We start from the raw sequence: 20,698 nt of genomic DNA, 5'->3' as shown, positions 1-20,698 counted from the left end.
GGGTCCAGGCCTCACTCATGTGCTTTTTGTTCACAATTCTGGTCCAGACCTCACTCATGCGCTGTTGTTTCACAGCTCTGGTCCAGGCCTCACTCATTCACTTTTGTTTCACAGCTCATGTTCAGGTCCCACTCATATGCTGTTGGTTCACAGCTCTAGCCCAGGCCTCACTCATGCGCTGTTGGTTCACAGCTCTGGGTCCAGGCCTCACTCATGCGCTGTTGGTTCACAGCTCTGGGTCCAGGCCTCTCAGGCGCTGTTGGTTCACAGCTCTGGGTCCAGGCCTCACTCATGCGCTGTTGGTTCACAGCTCAGGGTCCAGACCTCACTCATGTGCTTTTCGTTCACAGCTCTGGGTCCAGACCTCACTGATGTGCTCTTGGTTCACAGCTCTGGTCCAGGCCTCAGTAATGCACTGTTGGTTCACAGCTCATGTTCCGGCCCCACTCATGTGCTGTTGGTTCAGAGCTCTGGGTCCCGGCCTCACTCATGCGCTGTTGGTTCACAGCTCTGGTCCAGGCCTTACTCATGCGCTGTTGGTTCACAGCTCTGGGTCCAGGCCTCACTCATGCATTGTTGGTTCCCAGCTCTGGGTCCAGGTCTCACTCATGCATTGTTGGTTCACAGCTCTGGGTCTAGGCTTCACTCATACTCTGTTGGTTCACAGCTCTGGGTCAAGGCATCACTCATGCGCTGTTGGTTCACAGCTCTGGGTCCAGGCCTCACTCATGCGCTGTTGGTTCACAGTTCTGGGTCCAGGCCTCACTCATGCGCTGTTGCTTCACAGCTCTGGGTCCAGGCCTCTCATGCGCTGCTGGTTCACAGTTCTGGTTCCAGGCCTCACTCATGCGCTGTTGGTTCACAGCTCTGGGTCCAGGCCTCTCATGCACTGTTGGTTCACAGCTCTGGGTACAAGCCTCACTCATGCGCTGTTGGTTCACAGCTCTGGTCCAGACCTCACTCATGCGCTGTTGGTTCACAGCTCTGGTCCAGGCCTCACTCATTCTCTTTTGGTTCACAGCTCATGTTCAGGCCCCACTCATATGCTGTTGGTTCACAGCTCTGGGTTCAGGCCTCACTCATGTGCTGTTGGTTCACAGCTCTGAGTCCAGGCATTACTCATGCGCTGTTGGTTCACAGCTCTGGGTCCAGGCCTCACTCATGCGCTGTTGGTTCACAGCTCTGGGTCCAGACCTGACTGATGTGCTTTTGGTTCACAGCTCTGGTCCAGGCCTCAGTAATGCACTGTTGGTTCACAGCTCATGTTCCGGCCCCACTCATGTGCTGTTGGTTCAGAGCTCTGGGTCCCGGCCTCACTCATGCGCTGTTGGTTCACAGCTCTGTTCCAGGCCTTACTCATGTGCTGTTGGTTCACAGCTCTGGGTCCAGGCCTCACTCATGCGCTGTTGGTTCACAGCTCTGGGTCCAGGCCTCTCAGGCGCTGTTGGTTCACAGCTCTGGGTCCAGGCCTCACTCATGCACTGTTGGTTCACAGCTCTGGGTCCAGGCCTCTCAGGCGCTGTTGTTTCACAGCTCTGGGCCCAGGCCTTACTCATGCACTGTTGTTTCACAGCTCAGGGTCCAGACCTCACTCATGTGCTTTTCGTTCACAGCTCTGGTCCAGGCCTCAGTAATGCACTGTTGGTTCACAGCTCTGGGTCCAGGTCTCACTCATGCATTGTTGGTTCACAGCTCTGGGTCTAGGCTTCACTCATGCTCTGTTGGTTCACAGCTCTGGGTCAAGGCCTCACTCATGCGCTGTTGGTTCACAGCTCTGGGTCCAGGCCTCACTCATGCGCTGTTGGTTCACAGCTCTGGTTCCAGGCCTCACTCATGCGCTGTTGGTTCACAGCTCTGGGTCCAGGCCTCTCATGCACTGTTGGTTCACAGCTCTGGGTACAAGCCTCACTCATGAGCTGTTGGTTCACAGCTCTGGTCCAGACCTCACTCATTCTCTTTTGGTTCACAGCTCATGTTCAGGCCCCACTCATATGCTGTTGGTTCACAGCTCTGGGTTCAGGCCTCACTCATGTGCTGTTGGTTCACAGCTCTGAGTCCAGGCCTCACTCATATGCTGTTGGTTTACAGCTCTGGGTTGAAGCCTCACTCATGCGCTGTTGGTTCACAGCTCTGAGACCAGGCCTCTCATGCGCTGTTGGTTCACATCCCTGGGTCCAGGCCTCTCACGCGCTGTTGGTTCACAGCTCTGGCACAGGCCTCACTCATGTGCTGTTGTTTCACAGCTCTGGGCCCAGGCCTTACTCATGCGCTGTTGTTTAACAGCTCTGGGTCCAGACCCTACTCATGTGCTTTTGGTTCACAGCTCTGGGTCCAGGCCTCTCATGAGCTGTTGTTTCACAGCTCTGGGTCCAGGCCTCACTCATGCGCTTTTGGTTCACAGCTCTGGTCCAGACCTCACTCATGCGCTGTTGGTTCACAGCTCTGGTCCAGGCCTTACTCATTCGCTTTTGGTTCACAGCTCATGTTCAGGCCCCACTCATATGATGTTGGTTCACAGCTCTGGGTTCAGGCCTCACTCATGTGCTGTTGGTTCACAGCTCTGAGTCCAGGCCTAACTCATGCGCTGTTGGTTTACAGCTCTGGGTTGAAGCCTCACTCATGCGCTGTTGGTTCACAGCTCTGAGTCCAGGCCTCTCATGCGCTGTTGGTTCACAGCTCTGGCCCAGGCCTCACTCATGCGCTGTTGGTTCACAGATCTGGGTCCAGGCCTCACTCATGCGCTGTTGGTTCACAGCTCTGGGTCCAGGCCTCTCATGCGCTGTTGGTTCACAGATCTGGGTCCAGGCCTCACTCATGTGCTGTTGTTTCACAGCTCTGGGCCCAGGCCTTACTCATGCGCTGTTGTTTCACAGCTCAGGTCCAGACCTCACTGATGTGGTTTTGGTTCACAGCTCTGGGTGGCGGCCTCACTCATGCGCTGTTGGTTCACAGCTCTGGTTCAGGCCTTACTCATGCGCTGTTGGTTCACAGCTCTGGGTCCAGGTCTCACTCATGCTCTGTTGGTTCACAGCTCTGGGTCTAGGCTTCACTCATGCTCTGTTGGTTCACAGCTCTGGGTCAAGGCCTCACTCATGCGCTGTTGGTTCACAGCTCTGGGTCCCGGCCTCACTCATGCGCTGTTGGTTCACAGCTCTGGGTCCAGGCCTCACTCATGCACTTTTGGTTCACAGCTCTGGGTCCAGACCCCACTCATGTGCTGTTGGTTCACAGTTCTGGGTCCAGGCCTCACTCATGCACTGTTGGTTCACAGCTCTGGGTCCAGGCCTCTCATGCGCTGCTGGTTCACAGTTCTGGTTCCAGGCCTCACTCATGCGCTGTTCGTTCACAGCTCTGGGTCCAGGCCTCTCATGCACTGTTGGTTAACATTTCTGGGTGCAAGCCTCACTCATGCGCTGTTGGTTCACAGCTCTGAGTCCAGGCCTCTCATGCGCTGTTGGTTCACAGCTCTGGGCCCAGGCCTTACTCATGCGCTGTTGTTTCACAGCTCTGGGTCCAGACCTCACTCATGTGCTTTTGGTTCACAGCTCTGGGTCCAGGCCTCTCATGAGCTGTTGTTTCACAGCTCTGGGTCCATGCCTCACTGATGCGCTTTTGGTTCACAACTCTGGTCCAGACCTCACTCATGCGCTGTTGGTTCACAGCTCTGGTCCAGGCCTCACTCATTCGCTTTTGGTTCACAGCTCTGGGTCCAGGTCTCACTCATGCTCTGTTGGTTCACAGCTCTGGGTCTAGGCTTCACTCATGCTCTGTTGGTTCACAGCTCTGGTTCAGGCCTTACTCATGCGCTGTTGGTTCACAGCTCTGGGTCCAGGTCTCACTCATGCTCTGTTGGTTCACAGCTCTGGGTCTAGGCTTCACTCATGCTCTGTTGGTTCACAGCTCTGGGTCAAGGCCTCACTCATGCGCTGTTGGTTCACAGCTCTGGGTCCCGGCCTCACTCATGCACTTTTGGTTCACAGCTCTGGGTCCAGGCTCCACTCATGCGCTGTTGGTTCCCAGCTCTGGGTCCAGGCCTCACTCATGCACTGTTGGTTCACAGCTCTGGGTCCAGGCCTCTCATGCGCTGCTGGTTCACAGTTCTGGTTCCAGGCCTCACTCATGCGCTGTTCGTTCACAGCTCTGGGTCCAGGCCTCTCATGCACTGTTGGTTAACATTTCTGGGTGCAAGCCTCACTCATGCGCTGTTGGTTCACAGCTCTGGTCCAGACCTCACTCATGCGCTGTTGGTTCACAGCTCTGGTCCAGGCCTTACTCATTCTCTTTTGGTTCACAGCTCATGTTCAGGCCCCACTCATATGCTGTTGGTTCACAGCTCTGGGTTCAGGCCTCACTCATGTGCTGTTGGTTCACAGCTCTGAGTCCAGGCCTCACTCATGCGCTGTTGGTTTACAGCTCTGGGTTGAAGCCTCACTCATGCGCTGTTGGTTCACAGCTCTGAGTCCAGGCCTCTCATGCGCTGTTGGTTCACAGCTCTGGGCCCAGGCCTTACTCATGCGCTGTTGTTTCACAGCTCTGGGTCCAGACCTCACTCATGTGCTTTTGGTTCACAGCTCTGGGTCCAGGCCTCTCATGAGCTGTTGTTTCACAGCTCTGGGTCCATGCCTCACTGATGCGCTTTTGGTTCACAACTCTGGTCCAGACCTCACTCATGCGCTGTTGGTTCACAGCTCTGGTCCAGGCCTCACTCATTCGCTTTTGGTTCACAGCTCATGTTCAGGCCACACTCATATGCCGTTGGTTCACAGCTCTGGGTTCAGGCCTCAATCATGTGCTTTTGGTTCACAGCCCTGAGTCCAGGTCTCACTCATGCGCTGTTGGTTTACAGCTCTGGGTTGAAGCCTCACTCATGCGCTGTTGGTTCACAGCTCTGAGTCCAGGCCTCTCATGCGCTGTTGGTTCACAGCTCTGGCCCAGGCCTCACTCACGCGCTGTTGGTTCACAGCTCTGGGTCCATGCCTCACTCATGCGCTGTTGGTTCACAGCCCTGGGTCCAGGTCTCTCATGCGCTGTTGTTTCACAGCTCTGGCCCAGGCCTCACTCATGTGCTGTTGTTTCTCGGCTCTGGGCCCAGGCCTTACTCATGCGCTGTTGTTTCACAGCTCTGGGTCCAGACCTCACTCATGTGCTTTTGGTTCACAGCTCTGGGTCCAGGCCTCTCATGAGCTGTTGTTTCACAGCTCTGGGTCCAGGCCTCACTCATGCGCTTTTGGTTCACGGTTCTGGTCCAGACCTCGCTCATGCGCTGTTGGTTCACAGCTCTGGTCCAGGCCTCACTCATTCACTTTTGGTTCACAGCTCATGTTCAGGCCCCACTCATCTGCTGTTGGTTCACAGCTCTGAGTCCAGGCCTCACTCATGCGCTGTTGGTTTACAGTTCTCGGTTCAAGCCTCACTAAGGCGCTGTTGGTTCACAGCTCTGGGTCCAGGCCTCACTCATGCACTGTTGGCTCACAGCTCTGGGTCCAGACCTCTCAGGCGCTGTTGGTTCACGGCTCTGGGTCCAGACCTCACTCATGTGCTTTTGGTTCACAGCTCTGGGTCCAGGCCTCACTCATGTGCTTTTGGTTCACATCTCTGGGTCCAGACCTCACTCATGTGCTTTTGGTTAACAGCTCTAGTCCAGGCCTCAGTCATGCGCTGTTGGTTCACAGCTCTAGGTCCAGACCTCACTCATGCGCTGTTGGTTCACAGCTCTGGTCCAGGCCTCACTCATGTGCTGTTGGTTCACTGCTCTGGGTCCAGACCTCACTCATGCGCTGTTGGATCACAGCTCTGGTCCAGGCCTCACTCATGCGCTGTTGGTTCACAGCTCTGGTCCAGGCCTCACTAATGCGCTGTTGGTTCTCAGCTCTGGGTCCAGCCCTCACTCATGCGCTGTTGGTTCACAGCTCTGGGTCCAGGCTCCACTCATGTGCTGTTGGTTCACAGCTCTGAGTCCAGGACTCACTCATGCGCTGTTGGTTCACAGCTCTGGCCCAGGCCTCACTCATGTGCTGTTGTTTCACAGCTCTGGGCCCAGACCTTACTCATGCGCTGTTGTTTCACAGCTCTGGGTCCAGACCTCACTCATGTGCTGTTGGTTCACAGCTCTGGGTCCAGGCCTCTCAGGCGCTGTTGGTTCACAGCTCTGGGTCAAGGCCTCACTCATGCGCTGTTGGTTCACAGCTCTGGGTCCAGGCCTCTCAGGCGCTGTTGTTTCACAGCACTGGGCCCAGGCCTTATTCATGCACTGTTGTTTCACAACTCAGGGTCCAGACCTCACTCATGTGCTTTTCGTTCACAGCTCTGGGTCCAGACCTCACTGAGGTGCTTTTGGTTCACAGCTCTGGTCCAGGCCTCAGTCATGCACTGTTGGTTCACAGCTCATGTTCCGGCCCCACTCATGTGCTGTTGGTTCAGAGCTCTGGGTCCCGGCCTCACTCATGCGCTGTTGGTTCACAGCTCTGGTCAGGCCTTACTCATGCGCTGTTGGTTCACAGTTCTGGGTCCAGGCCTCACTGATGCATTGTTGGTTCCCAGCTCTGGGTCCAGGTCTCACTCATGCATTGTTGGTTCACAGCTCTGGGTCTAGGCTTCACTCATGATCTGTTGGTTCACAGCTCTGGGTCAAGGCCTCACTCATGCGCTGTTGGTTCACAGCTCTGGGTCCAGGCCTCACTCATGCGCTGTTGGTTCACAGCTCTGGGTCCAGGCCTCACTCATGCGCTTTTGGTTCACAGCTCTGGGTCCAGGCTCCACTCATGCGCTGTTGGTTCACAGCTCTGGGTCCAGGCTCCACTCATGCGCTGTTGGTTCACAGTTCTGGGTCCAGGCCTCACTCATGCGCTGTTGGTTCACAGCTCTGGGTCCAGGCCTCTCATGCGCTGCTGGTTCACAGTTCTGGTTCCAGGCCTCACTCATGGACTGTTGGTTCACAGCTCTGGGTCCAGGCCTCTCATGCACTGTTGGTTCACAGCTCTGGGTACAAGCCTCACTCATGCGCTGTTGGTTCACAGCTCTGGTCCAGACCTCACTCATGCGCTGTTGGTTCACAGCTCTGGTCCAGGCCTGACTCATTCTCTTTTGGTTCACAGCTCATGTTCAGGCCCCACTCATATGCTGTTGGTTCACAGCTCTGGGTTCAGGCCTCACTCATGTGCTGTTGGTTTAGAGCTCTGGGTTGAAGCCTCACTCATGCGCTGTTGGTTCACAGCTCGGAGACCAGGCCTCTCATGCGCTGTTGGTTCACATCCCTGGGTCCAGGCCTCTCATGCGCAGTTGGTTCACAGCTCTGGCACAGGCCTCACTCATGTGCTGTTGTTTCACAGCTCTGGGCCCAGGCCTTACTCATGCGCTGTTGTTTAACAGCTCTGGGTCCAGACCTCACTCATGTGCTTTTGGTTCACAGCTCTGGGTCCAGGCCTCTCATGAGCTGTTGTTTCACAGCTCTGGGTCCAGGCCTCACTCATGCGCTTTTGGTTCACAGCTCTGGTCCAGACCTCACTCATGCGCTGTTGGTTCACAGCTCTGGTCCAGGCCTCACTCATTCGCTTTTGGTTCACAGCTCATGTTCAGGCCCCACTCATATGCTGTTGGTTCACAGCTCTGGGTTCAGGCCTCACTCATGCGCTGTTGGTTTACAGCTCTGGGTTGAAGCCTCACTCATGCGCTGTTGGTTCACAGCTCTGAGTCCAGGCCTCTCATGCGCTGTTGGTTCACAGCTCTGGCCCAGGCCTCACTCATGCGCTGTTGGTTCACAGCTCTGGGTCCAGGCCTCACTCATGCGCTGTTGGTTCACAGCTCTGGGTCCAGGCCTCTCAGGCGCTGTTGGTTCACAGCTCTGGCCCAGGCCTCACTCATGTGCTGTTGTTTCACAGCTCTGGGCCCAGGCCTTACTCATGCGCTGTTGTTTCACAGCTCAGGGTCCAGACCTCACTGATGTGGTTTTGGTTCACAGCTCTGGTCCAGGCCTCAGTAATGCACTGTTGGTTCACAGCTCATGTTCAGGCCCCACTCATGTGCTGTTGGTTCACAGCTCTGGGTGGCGGCCACACTCATGCGCTGTTGGTTCACAGCTCTGGTGCAGGCCTTACACATGCGCTGTTGGTTCACAGCTCTGGGTCCAGGCCTCACTCATGCGTTGTTGGTTCACAGCTCTGGGTCCAGGTCTCACTCATGCGTTCTTGGTTCACAGCTCTGGGTCTAGGCTTCACTCATGCTCTGTTGGTTCACAGCTCTGGGTCAAGGCCTCACTCATGCGCTGTTGGTTCACAGCTCTGGGTCCCAGCCTCACTCATGCGCTGTTGGTTCATAGCTCTGGGTCCAGGCCTCAATCATGCACTTTTGGTTCACAGCTCTGGGTCCAGTTCTCACTCATGCGCTGTTGGTTCACAGTTCTGGGTCCAGTTCTCACTCATGCGCTGTTGGTTCACAGCTCTGGGTCCAGGCCTCTCATGCGCTGCTGGCTCACAGTTCTGGTTCCAGGCCTCACTCATGCGCTGTTGGTTCACAGCTCTGGGTCTAGGCCTCTCATGCACTGTTGGTTCACAGCTCTGGGTACAAGCTTCACTCATGCGCTGTTGGTTCACAGCTCTGGTCCAGACCTCACTCATGCGCTGTTGGTTCACAGCTCTGGTCCAGGCCTTACTCATTCTCTTTTGGTTCACAGCTCATGTTCAGGCCCCACTCATATGCTGTTGGTTCACAGCTCTGGGTTCAGGCCTCACTCATGTGCTGTTGGTTCACAGCTCTGAGTCCAGGCCTCACTCATGCGCTGTTGGTTTACAGCTCTGGGTTGAAGCCTCACTCATGCGCTGTTGGTTCACAGCTCTGGGTCCAGGCCTCACTCATGCGCTGTTGGTTCACAGCTCTGGGTCCAGGCCTCACTCATGCGCTTTTGGTTCACAGCTCTGGTTCCAGGCTCCACTCATGCGCTGTTGGTTCACAGCTCTGGGTCCAGGCCTCACTCATGTGCTGTTGGTTCACAGTTCTGGGTCCAGGCCTCACTCATGCGCTGTTGGTTCACAGCTCTGGGTCCAGGCCCCACTCATATGCTGTTGGTTCACAGCTCTGGGTTCAGGCCTCACTCATGTGCTGTTGGTTCACAGCTCTGGCCCAGGCCTCACTCATGTGCTGTTGTTTCACAGCTCTGGGCCCAGACCTTACTCATGCGCTGTTGTTTCACAGCTCTGGGTCCAGACCTCACTCATGTGCTGTTGGTTCACAGCTCTGGGTCCAGGCCTCTCAGGCGCTGTTGGTTCACAGCTCTGGGTCAAGGCCTCACTCATGCGCTGTTGGTTCACAGCTCTGGGTCCAGGCCTCTCAGGCGCTGTTGTTTCACAGCACTGGGCCCAGGCCTTATTCATGCACTGTTGTTTCACAACTCAGGGTCCAGACCTCACTCATGTGCTTTTCGTTCACAGCTCTGGGTCCAGACCTCACTGAAGTGCTTTTGGTTCACAGCTCTGGTCCAGGCCTCAGTCATGCACTGTTGGTTCACAGCTCATGTTCCGGCCCCACTCATGTGCTGTTGGTTCAGAGCTCTGGGTCCCGGCCTCACTCATGCGCTGTTGGTTCACAGCTCTGGTCAGGCCTTACTCATGCGCTGTTGGTTCACAGCTCTGGGTCCAGGCCTCACTGATGCATTGTTGGTTCCCAGCTCTGGGTCCAGGTCTCACTCATGATCTGTTGGTTCACAGCTCTGGGTCAAGGCCTCACTCATGCGCTGTTGGTTCACAGCTCTGGGTCCCGGCCTCACTCATGCGCTGTTGGTTCACAGCTCTGGGTCCAGGCCTCTCATGCGCTGCTGGTTCACAGTTCTGGTTCCAGGCCTCACTCATGGACTGTTGGTTCACAGCTCTGGGTACAAGCCTCACTCATGCGCTGTTGGTTCACAGCTCTGGTCCAGACCTCACTCATGCGCTGTTGGTTCACAGCTCTGGTCCAGGCCTCACTCATTCTCTTTTGGTTCACAGCTCATGTTCAGGCCCCACTCATATGCTGTGGGTTCACAGCTCTGGGTTCAGGCCTCACTCATGTGCTGTTGGTTTAGAGCTCTGGGTTGAAGCCTCACTCATGCGCTGTTGGTTCACAGCTCGGAGACCAGGCCTCTCATGCGCTGTTGGTTCACATCCCTGGGTCCAGGCCTCTCATGCGCAGTTGGTTCACAGCTCTGGCACAGGCCTCACTCATGTGCTGTTGTTTCACAGCTCTGGGCCCAGGCCTTACTCATGCGCTGTTGTTTAACAGCTCTGGGTCCAGACCTCACTCATGTGCTTTTGGTTCACAGCTCTGGCCTCTCATGAGCTGTTGTTTCACAGCTCTGGGTCCAGGCCTCACTCATGCGCTTTTGGTTCACAGCTCTGGTCCAGACCTCACTCATGCGCTGTTGGTTCACAGCTCTGGTCCAGGCCTCACTCATTCGCTTTTGGTTCACAGCTCATGTTCAGGCCCCACTCATATGCTGTTGGTTCACAGCTCTGGGTTCAGGCCTCACTCATGCGCTGTTGGTTTACAGCTCTGGGTTGAAGCCTCACTCATGCGCTGTTGGTTCACAGCTCTGAGTCCAGGCCTCTCATGCGCTGTTGGTTCACAGCTCTGGCCCAGGCCTCACTCATGCGCTGTTGGTTCACAGCTCTGGGTCCAGGCCTCACTCATGCGCTGTTGGTTCACAGCTCTGGGTCCAGGCCTCTCAGGCGCTGTTGGTTCACAGCTCTGGCCCAGGCCTCACTCATGTGCTGTTGTTTCACAGCTCTGGGCCCAGGCCTTACTCATGCGCTGTTGTTTCACAGCTCAGGGTCCAGACCTCACTGATGTGGTTTTGGTTCACAGCTCTGGTCCAGGCCTCAGTAATGCACTGTTGGTTCACAGCTCATGTTCAGGCCCCACTCATGTGCTGTTGGTTCACAGCTCTGGGTGGCGGCCACACTCATGCGCTGTTGGTTCACAGCTCTGGTCCAGGCCTTACACATGCGCTGTTGGTTCACAGCTCTGGGTCTAGGCTTCACTCATGCTCTGTTGGTTCACAGCTCTGGGTCAAGGCCTCACTCATGCGCTGTTGGTTCACAGCTCTGGGTCCCAGCCTCACTCATGCGCTGTTGGTTCATAGCTCTGGGTCCAGGCCTCACTCATGCACTTTTGGTTCACAGCTCTGGGTCCAGGCCCCACTCATATGCTGTTGGTTCACAGCTCTGGGTTCAGGCCTCACTCATGTGCTGTTGGTTCACAGCTCTGAGTCCAGGCCTCACTCATGCGCTGTTGGTTTACAGCTCTGGGTTGAAGCCTCACTCATGCGCTGTTGGTTCACAGCTCTGGGTCCAGGCCTCTCATGCGCTGCTGGTTCACAGTTCTGGTTCCAGGCCTCACTCATGCGCTGTTGGTTCACAGCTCTGGGTCCAGGCCTCTCATGCACTGTTGGTTCACAGCTCTGGGTACAAGCCTCACTCATGCGCTGTTGGTTCACAGCTCTGGTCCAGACCTCACTCATGCGCTGTTGGTTCACAGCTCTGGTCCAGGCCTCACTCATTCTCTTTTGGTTCACAGCTCATGTTCAGTCCCCACTCATATGCTGTTGCTTCACAGCTCTGGGTTCAGGCCTCACTCATGTGCTGTTGGTTTACAGCTCTGGGTTGAAACCTCACTCATGCGCTGTTGGTTCACAGCTCGTAGACCAGGCGTCTCATGCGCTGTTGGTTCACATCCCTGGGTCCAGGCCTCTCATGCGCTGTTGGTTCACAGCTCTGGCACAGGCCTCACTCATGTGCTGTTGTTTCACAGCTCTGGGCCCAGGCCTTACTCATGCGCTGTTGTTTAACAGCTCTGGGTCCAGACCTCACTTATGTGCTTTTGGTTCACAGCTCTGGGTCCAGGCCTCTCATGAGCTGTTGTTTCACAGCTCTGGGTCCAGGCCTCACTCATGCGCTTTTGGTTCACAGCTCTGGTCCAGACCTCACTCATGCGCTGTTGTTTCACAGCTCTGGTCCAGGCCTCACTCATTCGCTTTTGGTTCACAGCTCATGTTCAGGCCCCACTCATATGCTGTTGGTTCACAGCTCTGGGTTCAGGCCTCACTCATGTGCTGTTGGTTCACAGCTCTGAGTCCAGGCCTCACTCATGCGCTGTTGGTTTACAGCTCTGGGTTGAAGCCTCACTCATGCGCTGTTGGTTCACAGCTCTGGGTCCAGGCCTCACTCATGCGCTGTTGGTTCACAGCTCTGGGTCCAGGCCTCTCAGGCGCTGTTGGTTCACAGCTCTGGCCCAGGCCTCACTCATGTGCTGTTGTTTCACAGCTCTGGGCCCAGGCCTTACTCATGGGCTGTTGTTTCACAGCTCAGGGTCCAGACCTCACTGATGTGGTTTTGGTTCACAGCTCCGGTCCAGGCCTCAGTAATGCACTGTTGGTTCACAGCTCATGTTCAGGCCCCACTCATGTGCTGTTGGTTCACAGCTCTGGGTGGCGGCCTCACTCATGCGCTGTTGGTTCACAGCTCTGGTCCAGGCCTTACTCATGCGCTGTTGGTTCACAGCTCTGGGTCCAGGCCTCACTCATGCGTTGTTGGTTCACAGCTCTGGGTCCAGGTCTCACTCATGCGTTGTTGGTTCACAGCTCTGGGTCTAGGCTTCACTCATGCTCTGTTGGTTCACAGCTCTGGGTCAAGGCCTCACTCATGCGCTGTTGGTTCACAGCTCTGGATCCCAGCCTCACTCATGCGCTGTTGGTTCATAGCTCTGGGTCCAGGCCTCACTCATGCACTTTTGGTTCACAGCTCTGGGTCCAGACTCCACTCATGCGCTGTTGGTTCACAGCTCATATTCAGAACCCACTCATGTGCTGTTGGTTCACAGTTCTGGGTCCAGGCCTCACTCATGCGCTGTTGGTTCACAGCTCTGGGTCCAGGCCTCTCATGCGCTGCTGGCTCACAGTTCTGGTTCCGGGCCTCACTCATGCGCTGTTGGTTCACAGCTCTGGGTCCAGGCCTCTCATGCACTGTTGGTTCACAGCTCTGGGTACAAGCCTCACTCATGCGCTGTTGGTTCACAGCTCTGGTCCAGACCTCACTCATGCGCTGTTGGTTCACAGCTCTGGTCCAGGCCTTACTCATTCTCTTTTGGTTCACAGCTCATGTTCAGGCCCCACTCATATGCTGTTGGTTCACAGCTCTGGGTTCAGGCCTCACTCATGTGCTGTTGGTTCACAGCTCTGAGTCCAGGCCTCACTCATGCGCTGTTGGTTTACAGCTCTGGGTTGAAGCCTCACTCATTCGCTGTTGGTTCACAGCTCTGAGTCCAGGCCTCTCATGCGCTGTTGGTTCAGATCCCTGAGTCCAGGCCTCTCATGCGCTACTGGTTCACAGCTCTGGCACAGGCCTCACTCATGTGCTGTTGTTTCACATCTCTGGGCCCAGGCCTTACTCATGCGCTGTTGTTTCACAGCTCTGGGCCCAGACCTCACTCATGTGCTTTTGGTTCACAGCTCTGGGTCCAGGCCTCTCATGAGCTGTTGTTTCACAGCTCTGGGTCCATGCCTCACTGATGCGCTTTTGGTTCACAACTCTGGTCCAGACCTCACTCATGCGCTGTTGGTTCACAGCTCTGGTCCAGGCCTCACTCATTCGCTTTTGGTTCACAGCTCATGTTCAGGCCCCACTCATATGCCGTTGGTTCACAGCTCTGGGTTCAGGCCTCAATCATGTGCTGTTGGTTCACAGACCTGAGTCCAGGTCTCACTCATGCGCTGTTGGTTTACAGCTCTGTGTTGAAGCCTCACTCATGCGCTGTTGGTTCACAGCTCTGAGTCCAGGCCTCTCATGCGCTGTTGGTTCACAGCTCTGGCCCAGGCCTCACTCATGCGCTGTTGGTTCACAGCTCTGGGTCCAGGCCTCACTCATGCGCTGTTGGTTCACAGCTCTGTGTTGAAGCCTCACTCATGCGCTGTTGGTTCACAGCTCTGAGTCCAGGCCTCTCATGCGCTGTTGGTTCACAGCTCTGGCCAAGGCCTCACTCATGTGCTGTTGGTTCACAGCTCTGGCCCAGGCCTCACTCATGCGCTTTTGGTTCACAGCTCTGGGTCCAGGCTTCTCATGAGCTGTTGTTTCACAGCTCTGGGTCCAGGCCTCACTCATGCGCTTTTGGTTCACGGTTCTGGTCCAGACCTCACTCATGCGCTGTTGGTTCACAGCTCTGGTCCAGGCCTCACTCATTCACTTTTGGTTCACAGCTCATGTTCAGGCCCCACTCATCTGCTGTTGGTTCACAGCTCTGAGTCCAGGCCTCACTCATGCGCTGTTGGTTTACAGTTCTCGGTTCAAGCCTCACTCATGCGCTGTTGGTTCACAGCTCTGGCCCAGGCATCACTCATGCGCTGTTGGTTCACAGCTCTGGGTCCAGGCCTCACTCATGCACTTTTGGTTCACAGCTCTGGGTCCAGACCTCTCAGGCGCTGTTGGTTCACAGCTCTGGGTCCAGACCTCACTCATGTGCTTTTGGTTCACAGCTCTGGGTCCAGACCTCACTCATGTGCTTTTGGTTCACAGCTCTGGTCCAGGCCTCAGTAATGCGCTGTTGGTTCACAGCTCATGTTCAGGCCCCACTCATGTGCTGTAGTTCACAGCTCTGGGTCCTGGCCTCACTCTAATGCGCTGTTGTTTCACAGCTCTGGGTCCAGACCTCACTCATGTGCTTTTGGTTCACAGCTCTGGGTCCAGGCCTCTCATGAGCTGTTGTTTCACAGCTCTGGGTCCATGCCTCACTGATGCGCTTTTAGTTCACAACTCTGGTCCAGACCTCACTCATGCGCTGTTGGTTCAAAGCTCTGGTCCAGGCCTCACTCATTCGCTTTTGGTTCACAGCTCATGTTCACGCCCCACTCCTATGCCGTTGGTTCACAGCTCTGGGTTCAGGCCTCAATCATGTGCTGTTGGTTCACAGCCCTGAGTCCAGGTCTCACTCATGCGCTGTTGGTTTACAGCTCTGTGTTGAAGCCTCACTCATGCGCTGTTGGTTCACAGCTCTGAGTCCAGGCCTCTCATGCGCTGTTGGTTCACAGCTCTGGCCCAGGTCTCACTCATGCACTGTTGGTTCACAGCTCTGGGTCCAGGCCTCACTCATGGGCTGTTGGTTCACAGCCCTGGGTCCAGGTCTCTCATGCGCTGTTGTTTCACAGCTCTGGCCCAGGCCTCACTCATGTGCTGTTGTTTCTCGGCTCTGGGCCCAGGCCTTACACATGCGCTGTTGTTTCACAGCTCTGGGTCCAGACCTCACTCATGTGCTTTTGGTTCACAGCTCTGGGTCCAGGCCTCTCATGAGCTGTTGTTTCACAGCTCTGGGTCCAGGCATCACTCATGCGCTTTTGGTTCACGGTTCTGGTCCAGACCTCACTCATGCGCTGTTGGTTCACAGCTCTGGTCCAGGCCTCACTCATTCACTTTTGGTTCACAGCTCATGTTCAGGCCCCACTCATCTGCTGTTGGTTCACAGCTCTGAGTCCAGGCCTCACTCATGCGCTGTTGGTTTACAGTTCTCGGTTCAAGCCTCACTCATGCGCTGTTGGTTCACAGCTCTGGCCCAGGCATCACTCATGCGCTGTTGGTTCACAGCTCTGGGTCCAGGCCTCACTCATGCACTGTTGGTTCACAGCTCTGGGTCCAGACCTCACTCATGTGCTTTTGGTTCACAGCTCTGGGTCCAGGCCCCACTCATGTGCTGTGGTTCACAGCTCTGGGTCCTGGCCTCACTCATGCGCTGTTGGTTGACAGCTCTGGGTCCAGGCCTCACTCATGCGCTGCTGGTTCCCAGCTCTGGGTCCAGGCCTCAGTAATGCACTGTTGGTTCACAGCTCTGAGTCCAGGCCTCACTCATGCGCTGTTAGTTCACAGCTCTGGTTCCAGGCCTCTCATGCGCTGCTGGTTCACAGTTCTGGTTCCAGGCCTCACTCATGCACTGTTGGTTCACAGCTCTGGGACCAGGCCTCTCATGCGTTCTTGGTTCACAGCTCTGGGTACAGGCCTCACTCATGCGCTCTTGCTTCATAGCTCTGGTCCAGACCTCACTCATGCGTGGTTGGTTCACAGCTCTGGTCCAGGTCTCACTCATTCGCTTGTGGTTCACAGCTCATGTTCAGGCCCCACTCACATGCTGTTGGTTCACAGCTCTGGGTTCAGGCCTCACTCATGCGCTGTTGGTTCACAGCTCTGGGTCCAGGCCTCTCAGGCGCTGTTGGTTCACAGCTCTGGGTCCAGGCCTCACTCATGCACTGTTGGTTCACAGCTCTGGGTCCAGGCCTCTCAGGCGCTGTTGTTTCACAGCTCTGGGCCCAGGCCTTACTCATGCACTGTTGTTTCACAGCTCAGGGTCCAGACCTCACTCATGTGCTTTTCGTTCACAGCTCTGGTCCAGGCCTCAGTAATGCACTGTTGGTTCACAGCTCTGGGTCCAGGTCTCACTCATGCATTGTTGGTTCACAGCTCTGGGTCTAGGCTTCACTCATGCTCTGTTGGTTCACAGCTCTGGGTCAAGGCCTCACTCATGCGCTGTTGGTTCACAGCTCTGGGTCCAGGCCTCACTCATGCGCTGTTGGTTCACAGCTCTGGGTCCAGGCCTCACTCATGCGCTGTTGGTTCACAGCTCTGGGTCCAGGCCTCTCATGCGCTGCTGGTTCACAGTTCTGGTTCCAGGCCTCACTCATGCGCTGTTGGTTCACAGCTCTGGGTCCAGGCCTCTCATGCACTGTTGGTTCACAGCTCTGGGTACAAGCCTCACTCATGAGCTGTTGGTTCACAGCTCTGGTCCAGACCTCACTCATTCTCTTTTGGTTCACAGCTCATGTTCAGGCCCCACTCATATGCTGTTGGTTCACAGCTCTGGGTTCAGGCCTCACTCATGTGCTGTTGGTTCACAGCTCTGAGTCCAGGCCTCACTCATATGCTGTTGGTTTACAGCTCTGGGTTGAAGCCTCACTCATGCGCTGTTGGTTCACAGCTCTGAGACCAGGCCTCTCATGCGCTGTTGGTTCACATCCCTGGGTCCAGGCCTCTCACGCGCTGTTGGTTCACAGCTCTGGCACAGGCCTCACTCATGTGCTGTTGTTTCACAGCTCTGGGCCCAGGCCTTACTCATGCGCTGTTGTTTAACAGCTCTGGGTCCAGACCCTACTCATGTGCTTTTGGTTCACAGCTCTGGGTCCAGGCCTCTCATGAGCTGTTGTTTCACAGCTCTGGGTCCAGGCCTCACTCATGCGCTTTTGGTTCACAGCTCTGGTCCAGACCTCACTCATGCGCTGTTGGTTCACAGCTCTGGTCCAGGCCTTACTCATTCGCTTTTGGTTCACAGCTCATGTTCAGGCCCCACTCATATGATGTTGGTTCACAGCTCTGGGTTCAGGCCTCACTCATGTGCTGTTGGTTCACAGCTCTGAGTCCAGGCCTAACTCATGCGCTGTTGGTTTACAGCTCTGGGTTGAAGCCTCACTCATGCACTGTTGGTTCACAGCTCTGAGTCCAGGCCTCTCATGCGCTGTTGGTTCACAGCTCTGGCCCAGGCCTCACTCATGCGCTGTTGGTTCACAGATCTGGGTCCAGGCCTCACTCATGCGCTGTTGGTTCACAGCTCTGGGTCCAGGCCTCTCAGGCGCTGTTGGTTCACAGCTCTGGCCCAGGCCTCACTCATGTGCTGTTGTTTCACAGCTCTGGGCCCAGGCCTTACTCATGCGCTGTTGTTTCACAGCTCAGGTCCAGACCTCACTGATGTGGTTTTGGTTCACAGCTCTGGGTGGCGGCCTCACTCATGCGCTGTTGGTTCACAGCTCTGGTTCAGGCCTTACTCATGCGCTGTTGGTTCACAGCTCTGGGTCCAGGTCTCACTCATGCTCTGTTGGTTCACAGCTCTGGGTCTAGGCTTCACTCATGCTCTGTTGGTTCACAGCTCTGGGTCAAGGCCTCACTCATGCGCTGTTGGTTCACAGCTCTGGGTCCCGGCCTCACTCATGCGCTGTTGGTTCACAGCTCTGGGTCCAGGCCTCACTCATGCACTGTTGGTTCACAGCTCTGGGTCCAGGCCTCTCATGCGCTGCTGGTTCACAGTTCTGGTTCCAGGCCTCACTCATGCGCTGTTCGTTCACAGCTCTGGGTCCAGGCCTCTCATGCACTGTTGGTTAACATTTCTGGGTGCAAGCCTCACTCATGCGCTGTTGGTTCACAGCTCTGGTCCAGACCTCACTCATGTGCTTTTGGTTCACAGCTCTGGGTCCAGGCCTCTCATGAGCTGTTGTTTCACAGCTCTGGGTCCATGCCTCACTGATGCGCTTTTGGTTCACAACTCTGGTCCAGACCTCACTCATGCGCTGTTGGTTCACAGCTCTGGTCCAGGCCTCACTCATTCGCTTTTGGTTCACAGCTCATGTTCAGGCCACACTCATATGCCGTTGGTTCACAGCTCTGGGTTCAGGCCTCAATCATGTGCTTTTGGTTCACAGCCCTGAGTCCAGGTCTCACTCATGCGCTGTTGGTTTACAGCTCTGGGTTGAAGCCTCACTCATGCGCTGTTGGTTCACAGCTCTGAGTCCAGGCCTCTCATGCGCTGTTGGTTCACAGCTCTGGCCCAGGCCTCACTCACGCGCTGTTGGTTCACAGCTCTGGGTCCATGCCTCACTCATGCGCTGTTGGTTCACAGCCCTGGGTCCAGGTCTCTCATGCGCTGTTGTTTCACAGCTCTGGCCCAGGCCTCACTCATGTGCTGTTGTTTCTCGGCTCTGGGCCCAGGCCTTACTCATGCGCTGTTGTTTCACAGCTCTGGGTCCAGACCTCACTCATGTGCTTTTGGTTCCCAGCTCTGGGTCCAGGCCTCTCATGAGCTGTTGTTTCACAGCTCTGGGTCCAGGCCTCACTCATGCGCTTTTGGTTCACGGTTCTGGTCCAGACCTCGCTCATGCGCTGTTGGTTCACAGCTCTGGTCCAGGCCTCACTCATTCACTTTTGGTTCACAGCTCATGTTCAGGCCCCACTCATCTGCTGTTGGTTCACAGCTCTGAGTCCAGGCCTCACTCATGCGCTGTTGGTTTACAGTTCTCGGTTCAAGCCTCACTAAGGCGCTGTTGGTTCACAGCTCTGGGTCCAGGCCTCACTCATGCACTGTTGGCTCACAGCTCTGGGTCCAGACCTCTCAGGCGCTGTTGGTTCACGGCTCTGGGTCCAGACCTCACTCATGTGCTTTTGGTTCACAGCTCTGGGTCCAGGCCTCACTCATGTGCTTTTGGTTCACATCTCTGGGTCCAGACCTCACTCATGTGCTTTTGGTTAACAGCTCTAGTCCAGGCCTCAGTCATGCGCTGTTGGTTCACAGCTCTAGGTCCAGACCTCACTCATGCGCTGTTGGTTCACAGCTCTGGTCCAGGCCTCACTCATGCGCTGTTGGTTCACAGCTCATACTCAGGCCCCACTCATATGCTGTTGTTTCACAGCTCATGCTCAGGCCCCACTCATGTGCTGTTGGTCCACAGCTCTGGGCCCAGGCCTTACTCATGCGCTGTTGTTTCACAGCTCTGGGTCCAGACCTCACTCATGTGCTGTTGGTTCACTGCTCTGGGTCCAGACCTCACTCATGCGCTGTTGGATCACAGCTCTGGTCCAGGCCTCACTCATGCGCTGTTGGTTCACAGCTCTGGGTCCAGGCCTCACTAATGCGCTGTTGGTTCTCAGCTCTGGGTCCAGCCCTCACTCATGCGCTGTTGGTTCACAGCTCTGGGTCCAGGCTCCACTCATGTGCTGTTGGTTCACAGCTCTGAGTCCAGGACTCACTCATGCGCTGTTGGTTCACAGCTCTGGCCCAGGCCTCACTCATGTGCTGTTGTTTCACAGCTCTGGGCCCAGACCTTACTCATGCGCTGTTGTTTCACAGCTCTGGGTCCAGACCTCACTCATGTGCTGTTGGTTCACAGCTCTGGGTCCAGGCCTCTCAGGCGCTGTTGGTTCACAGCTCTGGGTCAAGGCCTCACTCATGCGCTGTTGGTTCACAGCTCTGGGTCCAGGCCTCTCAGGCGCTGTTGTTTCACAGCACTGGGCCCAGGCCTTATTCATGCACTGTTGTTTCACAACTCAGGGTCCAGACCTCACTCATGTGCTTTTCGTTCACAGCTCTGGGTCCAGACCTCACTGAGGTGCTTTTGGTTCACAGCTCTGGTCCAGGCCTCAGTCATGCACTGTTGGTTCACAGCTCATGTTCCGGCCCCACTCATGTGCTGTTGGTTCAGAGCTCTGGGTCCCGGCCTCACTCATGCGCTGTTGGTTCACAGCTCTGGTCAGGCCTTACTCATGCGCTGTTGGTTCACAGCTCTGGGTCCAGGCCTCACTGATGCATTGTTGGTTCCCAGCTCTGGGTCCAGGTCTCACTCATGCATTGTTGGTTCACAGCTCTGGGTCTAGGCTTCACTCATGATCTGTTGGTTCACAGCTCTGGGTCAAGGCCTCACTCATGCGCTGTTGGTTCACAGCTCTGGGTCCAGGCCTCACTCATGCGCTGTTGGTTCACAGCTCTGGGTCCAGGCCTCACTCATGCGCTTTTGGTTCACAGCTCTGGGTCCAGGCTCCACTCATGCGCTGTTGGTTCACAGCTCTGGGTCCAGGCTCCACTCATGCGCTGTTGGTTCACAGCTCTGGTCCAGGCCTGACTCATTCTCTTTTGGTTCACAGCTCATGTTCAGGCCCCACTC

This window comes from Ambystoma mexicanum, chromosome 1p, assembly GCF_040938575.1.
Source record: "Ambystoma mexicanum isolate Mex_15411 chromosome 1p, UKY_AmexF1_1, whole genome shotgun sequence".
Taxonomy (NCBI): Eukaryota; Metazoa; Chordata; class Amphibia; order Caudata; family Ambystomatidae; genus Ambystoma; species Ambystoma mexicanum.
This window is presented reverse-complemented; position numbering follows the sequence as displayed.